An 11,587-nucleotide genomic window follows, 5' to 3' on the forward strand; every position below is an offset into this window, starting at 1 on the left:
TATATACCATTTAAAACATGATAGGCAACTCTCTTAAATCCACACAGTAGATGTCACAAGATTGCAACTTCACACAAATATACAACTCCACCCTCTCTTTTTTTAAAGCATACAATATGCCAAACTAAAAGCATACAAACTGTTGTACTATTTTATATATATATATATATATATATATATATATATATATATATATATATATATATATATATATATATATATATATATATATATATATATGTGTGTGTATATATTCATATATAAACATATTGTATTACACAAAAAATATTAACAGATTAAAATGTATTTGCTCTTTCATGTAGCATAGGAACTATATATATAGTATCATTTATCCCCGGAGGGAACATAGCTGCCAGCCTAATCTGCCACTCAGTTTCTTTCTTCTTTAACAGATTTATCCCGTCAGGCTTTATATGCTCCACAATACCAAACACAATTTTTTTTTAAATGTAAACAATTTTGAGAATGTTTAAACAATGCATTATAGGTTCATAGGTTCATAGGTTGGTACTAGGCTATCGGCCCTAGGGCCTATACAAGCCTAGCCAAGCAACTCCCCGGATATTTCTTCCCACAATATTTACTTCCCTGGACCCCTATCTAGCAGGGCAACTGACATGATCCCTGGGGTGAATTTCCTATCTCCCATCCAATCGTCAAGATTCAGTTTGAAGAGCACCAAGGAGGCGCTCTGCTTGACATGTATGGGCAGTCTATTCCAGAGTATGGGGAGTCTCTGGGTCAGAAACCTATCCCTCCAGCATGTTTTGTTCATTGTGATGACAAGGTTTAGATCCCTGGAGCATATGGCTCTGAGGGATTGGGATTTCTTTTAGTGGAGCATGTCCAACAGCTCAAAGTTTGACATAGCCTTGTATGTTAAGCAGAGATCACCTCTGAGTAGACGATATGCCACAGAGTATAGCTGGAGTTTTTTTAGATGGTCAGCATAGGGCATCTGCTTTAGGCATGTGATTCTTTTAGTGAGGTATTTCTGCGGCCTTTCCAGCTGTTTCAGATGTCTTGTGAGGTACATACCAAACAGGGCATTGTACTCTATAATGGGTCTAATGAGGGATGAGTACAGTGGGACAATGATTTTCTTTTTTTCTGGATGAAAAGCCCTTAGTGATGAGGTGTGTCACATAGAAGTATTTCCTGACTGTTGTGGCAATGTGGTTATCGAAGGTGAGACCACTGTCCACCTGTGTGCCTAAGTCTCTCATCACAATTTCATTGTTTAGTGTACTGCCACCTTTGTGGTCATTCATGGGTACATGTTTTTTCCCAAAGGGGATAATTATACATTTCTTGGCATTAAGCTTGAGCACATGGCTCTGGCACCAAGCATCTGTTTCTGTAAGGCATTTTTGTAGAATATCCACATCATTTGGGGATTCATTAATGGTTCCCAGTTTGCAGTCATCTGCGAACTTTGTTAGCCAGAGTTCCTTAGTGTTGGCCTGTACTTCAGAGAAGTAGATGAAGAACAAGAGCTGTCCCAGGACTGAACCCTGAGGTACTCCACTTGTCACTTGCCTGGAGCTGGATTTGAAGTTGGCTACTTTTACAGTCTGGGTTCTGTCAGTAAGCCAGTTGGCAACCCATCAAGTGACGTAGGGATTTATGCTCAGCATAGTAAGTATATTCATAATTCCAGACTGGGGGATGGTGTTGAAGGCCTTGGCGAGGTCCAGATAGACTGTGTGGATTGCCTTACCCTCATCCACAGCTCTGGAGACTGATTTGAAGAAGTCAATCAGGTTCAGGAGACAAGATCGGCCCTTCACAAAACCAAACTGGGTGGGGTCCAGTGTTTGAAGGTTGCCAATATCTTTGTTTATAAGTTCCATGACAATGCATTCCATGCCCTTGCCGATCAAGCTCATCAGACTGATGAGACGGTAGTTCCCAGGATCCAAGGTGGATCCCCCCTTGTGGAGTGGGATAACTGTAGCTGTGCACCACTTAGTGGGCATGAAGCCTGAGGTGAGGCTATGATTAAACATGACACTTAGGTGAGGTGCCATTTCATTTTGTAGTTCATGTAGTATACAGCCAAGGATGTCATCTGGTCCCATAGATGCTGTATTCTTAGCTTTGAAGAGTGCAGTTTCTACCTGTTTGGCCATGATTACTGGAATATGGCAATCTTTTGGCATTGAGATGGGCCCTTTAGGGGGTGAGAGGGGGTAAAGTTTGCACTAAATTGATCTGCTAGGATATTGGCAATATCCTTTGGATCAGTATATTTAATGCCATTCTGTTGTATGTCAGAACAGATTTGAGCATTGCCATTTAGATTCTTGACATAACTATAGAATGCCTTGTGGTTGTCTTTGGAATCTTTGGCAATTTTATTTTCATAACTAGCTTTAGAGGATTTTATGAGAGATCTCAGCATCTTACTAAGGCTGGTAAGGGAGTTTTTTGCATCCTGGGATTTTCCTCCTTTCTGCAACAGTTTCTTCCTTCTATTGTATAGTTTGTTTATGGCAGGGGCCCACAAGAATGGCTTCCTTTTTTTGGAGGAGAGTGTCTTGGTTCTATTTTTGATGGCGCGATTCATGCACAAGTGGATGTGTTCGTACAGTACTTTAGTGTAGGATTCAGCAGTCAAACTTTCAGCTCCCATTTGCATGGGTGCCATGAAGTTTGTCACTTCTGACTTAAGTAGCATGAAGCTGGCTTTGGAGAAGTTATTTACAGAGGTTTCCTTACTGGGGGGTAGAGGTGGGATATGAATGTCAAAGGTGATTTGCTTATGGTCAGACCTGACCAATGAGAGATTGACCAGTGGTGTGGAGCATCTATCTCCCATGTTGGCAATGACCCAGTCTAGGATATTGGAGCTCCTGGTGGGACAATGGATTAATTGATCCAGGGCGTTGCAATTTATGAATTCCAAAAACAACTGGGAAAAGGTGTTGGTACCCGAGTAGCTTTCCCAGTTAATGGCAGGTTAGTTGAAATCACCCAGTATTAGGGTGTTTGATTGTATTTTAATATTTTCCAGTATGTTTAGAAAGGTGTAGTGAGAATCTTGGGGTATGGTGGGGGATCTGCAGCAAGCTACAATTTGGATTGCAGTCTTACCTAGTTTTAGTTGCACCTGGAGAATTGCAGCTGCATTGTGTTGGGCAACTAGCCTGGAGGTGTGAATATCCTTGGTGAATATGGACACTCCTCCACCTTTATTGTTTCGGTCTTGGTTTGGTGGCCAAAAAGTGTAGTAAGAGTAGTAGCCTGGTATTGTAGGGGTGCTCTCTGGAGTATTGAACCAGGTCTCAGTTACTGCACAGGTATCGATGTTCTCCATTTTTAGGAGTGCCTCTAGAGAGTGCATTATGAGGGTTAGACATCTAGCATTGAGTAACATTACCTTCAGATTTTGCATGCTTGTATCTGTTATGTTGGTGGTTTTGTCCTTTGAACCTTGCCTAAAAAAGGCACTATAGGGGTGGCAAGAGCTTTAGCCAGTAACCTGAAACCCAGGGGTGACAGGTGCAGACCATCTCTGGCAAAGCACAGTGGTTTGTCGATCATGTCTTCCCAGGCAGACAGATACTGGATCCCCTTTGAATGACACCAGAAGCTTAGCTAATTGGTGAAGTCAATCATTTTGTCCTTATACTGTGGTATCCTTCTGGGTGAAGGCAGGATGCTACTCAGGTTTAGGGTCATACCTGACTGGGCCACATGATCCAAAAGCTCTTTCATGTCTTTTTTCATGTAGTCTAGGGAGGTACATCTCAAGTCATTCACTCCAACATGGACAATGACAGAGTCATATTTGTACTTGTTGTGGAGTGACTTGAGTGCATGCATTATGTGGTGGATCCTGGCACCCGACAGGCTGCTGACTGTAATTTTCTCGTTGCTCAGCCTGGTGAGTGGGACATCAGTGTGCCTGACTATAGAGTCACCTATGACTAAAGTGTTGGGTACATTGTCTTGCCTTTGGGGCTATTGTTGGGTGGCACACTGGTGTTGTGAGCTGTGTGTCACTTTGGTTGTGACTGGTGTTTGTTTGTGTTTCAGCTTCGGAGGTCCTTGTTGCTTGGTAGGTTAATGTAAAGAGCCTCCGCATGTGTGGGTTTAGTGTTGTTTTTGATTTTATATGTCATTTCTATGTTCGTATATTCTATTCTTGAGGGAACGCTCAGTCTTACCTATATAAAATGCAGTACATGTCAAACAGGTAGCTAGGTATACCACTCTACTAGTTGCACAATTTCCCTTCTGAAACTTTATTTCAGTCTGTTACTCAGTGTTATACAAACTTCCAGATTTATATATGGTCATTGTTGACAGGCACCACATGGTCTTGTTCCACAATCAATAATTGTTCTTACATATATTTTATGCTTCAGCAGTCTTTTGAAATTTGCTCCTGTCTTATGAACAAATCTCGGTGTTTCTCCCCACCTTGTCCAACACCTCATTGTTCACTCTAAATATGTTCCAATTCTTTTGAAGGACTTTTGTAATACTACTAGTCAAATGATTGTATTCAAGTATACATGCCTTTTTATACTGTTCTTTACTGACAAGCCTTGTGCTGCTACTTTTTTCTAAACCCACACCCAAAAGTGGTTCAAATATAATACCCCATTTCTCATATAATTCTCTTGTTATTTCCAACAACCAATTTTCAGGGTATCCTCTCTCCTGCAGCATCTCACTAATGTTTTCCAACTGTTCCCATATATCTTCTTTATGTGATGTCATCCTTGCAACTCTGATGGCTTGCCCTCTTACTACACTCTTTTTTGTGGTATAGGATGACGACTTCTGAAATGTAGATAAGTGTTGCAAAATGTGTCTTTTCTATACACTTTAGACTTAAACTCATCACATCATTGTAATGGGATATATGTGTATCTAAATAATTAATACCACTCTTGTCATATAGTTGGGTACATTTTAAAAATTATGTTGTATTTCATAGATATTGAATGAATTCAACTTCCTCACATGTACCTTTCCAAAGAACAAATATATCATCCAAAAATCTCGAATATATTTTTGTTCTATTCCAAAAGGGGCAATTGAACACAAATGTAGTCTCCCAACCCAAGAGCACTATGTTTGCATATATGGGTGTACAGGCTGCCCCATTGCTACACATTTGGTTAGCTGAAAATATTCTCCTTTGAATAAAATAAAATTATTTTCCAAAATTAAACTCATGAGCTCACAAATGTGTAGCAATGGGGGCAGCCTGTGCCCTCATACATGCAAACATAGTGCTCTTGGGTTGGGAGACCACATTTGTGTTCAATTGCCCCTTTAGGAATAGAATAAAAATGTATTCAAGATTTTTAGATGATATATTTGTTCTTTGGAAAGGTACATGTGAGGAAGGTGATGACTTCCTTCAATATCTAGGAAATACAACAGAATTTTTAAAATTTACCCAATTATATGACAATAGTGGTATTAATTATTTAGATACACATATATCCCATTACAATGATGGGTTTAAGTCTAAATTGTATATAAAATACACATTTTGCAACTCTTATCAACATTTCGGAAGTAGTCATCCCATTACTACAAAACAAGAGTATAGTAAGAGGGTAGGCCATCAGAGTTGCAAGAATGACATCACATAGAGAAGATGTATGGGAAGAGTTGGAAAAAATTAGTGAGATGTTTCAGGAGAGAGGATACCCAGAAAATTGGTTGTCGGAAATAACAAGAGAAGTCTATGAGAAATGGAGTACTATATTTAAACCACATTTGGGTGTGGGTTTAGAAAAAAGTAGCAGCACATCACTTGTCATTATAGAACAGTATAAAAATGCATGTATACTTTAATACAGTCATTTGACTGGTAGTTTTAAAAAAGTCCATCAAAAGAATTGGAACATATTTAAGGAAAAACAAAGATGAAAACTCCAGCAAAGCTGGAACTTCCACTGAGTGACCTCCCAAACCTCTTGCATCAGAGGCACATGGGATATATGCAAATGAACCTTATGAACATCAGGTGTTTCAGCTCAATGGCAATTCTGAATGCCCATGACTCGAGCCAAGACTGTGCTGGCAATAAATGCTTTATACCGTTGAGTTGCCTCAATTTATTACAGCGTGTTGGATGGTTTTGGATATATATATATATATATATATATATATATATATATATATATATATATATATATATATATATATATATATATATGGTTTACTATGAAAATTTTGGGCATTAAACCACCAAATCCATGAACATGAAGTCCGAACTCTGAATGTGAAAACGTGGAACACCTATATTCCAGACCGTTAAAATCTGTCCCTTCTTAACTCATGTTAGCAATTGTTTTTAGGTGTGTAGCGGTCAGAAATGTCATTGTCAACTTTTTTTCAGCATTTGGACAATTTGGAAGTACAGATTTTGCATGCGTAGTTCGACAGTGTGACTGAGTGGTATAGTTCAAATGACATTTTGATAGTAAACCTATATATATATATATATATATATATATATATATATATATATATATATATATATATATATATATATATATATATATATATATATATATATATATACATATATATATATATACACATATATATATATATATAGAGAGAGAGAGAGTAAATTGCATTTAGCACTAAATAGTTGTTATAGGTATAATTTCTTAAAATGATTAAATAGTACACTTTGGAAGAATAGCTCCAGGTTTATAATACTTAAAGTAAAATTAATGAACACGCTAGATTGTATTTAGCATTAAAACATGTTGTTATTACTATAATTAGCTAATAATGTAACAGCTGAATATGAAAGAAGCACTAACACACTATGTTTGAATAATCCGCACTAATCGGCTTATATGCAAATTAAGAGTTGCTGCATTTCTGGTTGTTTGATATGCAAATTTCATAGGAGAAAGATTTTAAAACTGAAAGTACCTGCATCTGTCAAATAGTTAAAATGAGAAGATAAAAGATAAACAAAAAATAGAAAAACATTTACAGCTTTATCCAGTGATGGTAAAGCCCTCAGAAACAGCAGCATTATATTGCCTGCCAAGGAACAATCACTACTGCTCCTCAGATATATAACACCCAGACCAAATCCAGCTTTAAAAATGGCAAAGAAGTATAAACATGTATATATACAGAGAAAACAATCAGCTCAACACTTGTGTGATATTTTGTAGCACGTAACAGCCAATTGACTGTTACATACACAGTAAAATAAATTTTAGTCAAACAGACTGAACAAATATAATTTAGATAAAAATATCAGAATAAACTGGCTGATTTCAAGTTCCAGCGCAGACAGGTACTTTTGTGCCTTTTTGATGAAATCTGTGTTTAAAAAGCCAGTTAGTCACTTTTCAGCACATGTGCTTCTTCAAGTGCCGCCTGTCTGCAGTTGTTTGAAAAAAATGCCAGCCTGACAAGTGGCACACAGAGCAGTTAAAGGTATAAGAGAAACTGAAAGAGCTAGTAGAAAGACAGCTAGGTCTTCAGCCAATAATGTCTTCCTGTCAGAAGCATCAGTAATATGTTCCCTGCCACAGAATAATCACTACGGGCCTTTAGAAATTTAACAACTTGACCAAAACCAGCTGAAACTCATGCAGACAAGTGTAAGAATGGAGATACAGAAAGAAAGCAATTTACTCAACCTCAGACTGCAGAAGGTAGTGAGTTTGTGACATGCCCTTCAGTCAGACAGCGGCTGTCACAATGCTTTATTATGTAGCACTTGAACTGACTTTTGAAGATTGAGTAGTCAGTGTGTTAAACCAGACAAGTTAGGTATATATTACATCCTTCAGTTTAAAGTAGTGAGAATGTAGCATATCTGTATGTGTGTGAGTGTGTGTGTGTGTGTGTGTGTGTGTGTGTGTGTGTGCGTGTGTGTGTGTGTGTGTGTGTGTGTGTGTGTGTGTGTGTGTGTGTGTGCGTGCACGCGTGTGCGTGTGTGTGTGTGTGTGTGTGTGTGTGTGTGTGTGTGTGTGTGTGTGTGTGTGTGTGTGTGTGTGTGTGACAAGAGAGACCAAGAAATCACTGGAGGCCCCAGGTAGTATAAAAACGCAGGTTTATTCATATAATCCACACAACAAATCATGCTATTTGACTGATCAGATTTGCACTTTCAACCATCAATTGCTAGTCCACATATCCTGTAAAGAAAAGCACTGTTTTAGGATGTAGGCATCAACCAGTGCCTGACTCCCATTTCCGTCTCTTTAGTCCAGATAATTCCTCCAGATGAACTGCAAATTGTAGCCTCAGCTGATCTGTCACATTGAATGGCTTCAGTGACCTTTCGGTAAGGTCTTGCTCATCCTGATGCATTTCAAACTTTTTATCTTGCTGTTCCTGGCTACTTCTTTTTGTACAGCATTATTTGGCAATCAGTGCCTTGATAACTGGCTAATATATAATTTTCTTGACCAACACTGTAAGACCTTCTCATTCTAGACACTTTTTCACAATCGCCCCCACCCAACATAATACCTGTGGTTTTGGACTCTGCTCTAGGACCTCAAAACCTATATGCATTTCTACAGGCCAAGCCGGGTTTGGCGGCCACAGCATATTGAAATGATCTGAGGGATGTTGCCCACTAAAATAACTTTATACGACCATCAGTCTGACTACTCAGCCATTACAGTGGTACATGATCAGCTGCCAAACTGAAATATTTACTTAACAAACATCTATTAAAGGAACAGACAGTTGACTATTTCTCTCCTTCTTTTATGGAAAATCTTTCTGCATAAATTTACTTGCTGCTGATATAGCACATATAAAACCCCTCATCTTGAATTTCTTAGGATAGCACTGCTCCAAAACATACTGGTGACTCATTGTTATGTAGGCAAATTCTTTCACATCAGGAGTCACTAAAAAAATATCAGAATTTAGGATCCTTTGTAGTTCATTAAATGCTCTGCATGGCTCAAGAGACCAATGCTTTCCCTCTTCAAAAATATGTCAAAACACAAGCAATAGTCACTAAATTAGACTAAAACTTCATGTAGTCCACAGCTATTGCAAGAAATGATTTCAGCTTTCTTTTAGTGAGAATTAAAAGCCATTTTATAGCCTTTATTTGGGTGTTTGTGTGTGTGTGTGTGTGTGTGTGTGTGTGTGTGTGTGTGTGTGTGTGTGTGTGTGTGTGTGTGTGTGTGTGTGTGTGTGTGTGTGTGTATTTGTGTGTGTGTGTGTGTGTGTGTGTGTGTGTGTGTGTGTGTGTGTGTGTGTGTGTGTGTGTGTGTGTGTGTGTGTGTGTGTAGTCCTACCACTACTCTTCCTATACAGTATCCTAAGTAGTTGACTTCTGCGTATCTGTCTTATAGTTTCTGTCATAACCTGTACTTTAGCAAAAGAGATTATCAGTCCTCTGAATGGATGACCATGTCACCAAAGTTTGCTACAGTATATTTGGAATGAAACTTCAGTATTTTATCCATCACCTCCCAAATTGTGGCTGGAGCTGCATGCATGCAAACTGGTAGCACTGTGCACTGAAATCAACTATCTGGGGTTACAAAGGATGTCTCTTCTTTGGCAGTAGGGGAAAGCGGTACCTGCTAGTATCCCTTTGTCATGTCCGGTCAGCTCATCAGTTCAGCGTATGGGAAAGCTATTGATCTTTGAATGTTATTCAGTTGCCCAAAGTCATTAGAAAATCTAGTATTTCCATCAAGTTTAGGATCTAGTACTGTTGGATTTCTTCATTCACTCTGTGACTATTTTATCACTCCTAGCTTAAGCATCTTTCAAACTTCTCTTACTGTTTTATGAGTTTAGTTCTCTATAAAGCCTCAGTCTGTCCTTCATTTTAGGTGCGGTCTTCATGTCCTGTTTTATCTAGTTAGTTCTTCTGGGGATTTCTGAAAATATTTCTTAATTTCTTAATGGCAAATAATTCTCTTACTTCCAGCTTTTGTACTGTTGATGAAGACTCTTCTAACTGTACTTGACATTGAAATTCTCTGTCCCCTCCTGCACAAACTAAAGCTTGCAGGCTAACTGCACAGCTTTCCACTTACTTCCATGGCCTCAATATGTTAAAGTGATAGAGTTGCTCTATATTTCTGTTTACTGGCCATCTAACCCTGTAGTTTTGTCATGTATTCTTTCAGTCTCATCAGACTGTACTTGCTACTCTCAGTCAAAAATGTTTCTTCTTGGAGACTAACACTACTACTTATTTCCTGGGTTAAATTATCAAAGTTGCGTATTTTATTGCAAACTTATTATTGCATCTCCTGTGCTTCTTTACCCTAGGCATCATATATTTCAACCCCTCAGGTGCATGAAATTTGTACAAAGCCAAAATCATGGGGACACAAAGGCCCAAAAATAGGGAAAGATTTTAAATATTGTTCTTATAAAAGTAGAAAGCTGTCAGAATAACAGGTTTTGCATTATTAAGTATTTTCCAAAGGATGTTTGTCTTTGTCTTTTCCTGGTTAGGGGTCACCACAGTGGAACTCCTGTCTCCTAATGATTGGCAGTAGAATTTTTTTATGGTGCTGAGTTGACAGCCCAACACCCAACCTTCAACAAAGGCACACCCAGTGACACATGTCTTTCAAACACCACTCGACTGCAGGGATGACATGCAGAGTCCACACAGTAGGCACACTAGCTGAGAATCGATCAAGCAAACCTCTTTCTGTGAGGCAACAATGCTACCACTGCACCACCATGGCGGTTAAGTATTTTATTTTATTTTCTAAAGGACATGAATGTGAAACTCAAATGGCTGTCATTATTTATTATAATTTATTGACTTTGAGTCTCATTCTCAATTATATGTCAAAACAAAAACACACATTTTGCTTGGAAAAGTCCAAAAATTTCAGTTAAAAATCTGGACATTCTGTGAAAATCAGGACAGTTGAGAGGTATGACAGGCTAAGCTATCCTACAAACTGATGTAATATTCTACAGCAAAGTCAACCCACCCTCTCAAATGTCACCAACAAGAGTTTAAATAGTGTAAACCCAACAGAACTTTGTGTCACCTGTCTTATAAGAAACAGCAAGTAGGGCAACAACTTGTCACAGGTCTTTCCACCATTGCCAATAAATTTCATTATCATGGATTTAGCATTTTATTAAACTTCTCTACTAATCCATAAGTCTGTAGAAAGTTGAACGATGTCTTCATCTATTTGAAAATAAAGTGCGGGCATAACTAATGCAACATCTTTGACATAAAGGGAATTACTTCTTCATTAAGTATTTCATTAGGAATATACACTCTGTAGAACAACAGTACCAGTTCTCTGAAATTAACCTTTGTATTAGCTTTGCTTATAATAGTGCTGCTTCTTGAAACTGTGTAGCATAGTCCATTCTAGCTGGTAAGCATAAATATTCATAGCTTGATTTTACTAGTGTTACAAGAGTGTCTGTAGGAATCCATTCAAATTGTACTTCCATGATAGATATTAGGGTCAATGGCCTTTAATAACAAGGACTGGGTACAGTTTTCTGGCACTCTTGAGAAGAAACAGATATTTTCTATCTCTTTCATTATGCCGGGCCAGTAAAATCTAACTAGTGCACGTGCCTCAGTTTT

Source organism: Protopterus annectens, chromosome 10.part0, assembly GCF_019279795.1.
Source record: "Protopterus annectens isolate FY-2018-M chromosome 10.part0, PAN1.0, whole genome shotgun sequence".
Lineage (NCBI taxonomy): Eukaryota > Metazoa > Chordata > Ceratodontiformes > Protopteridae > Protopterus > Protopterus annectens.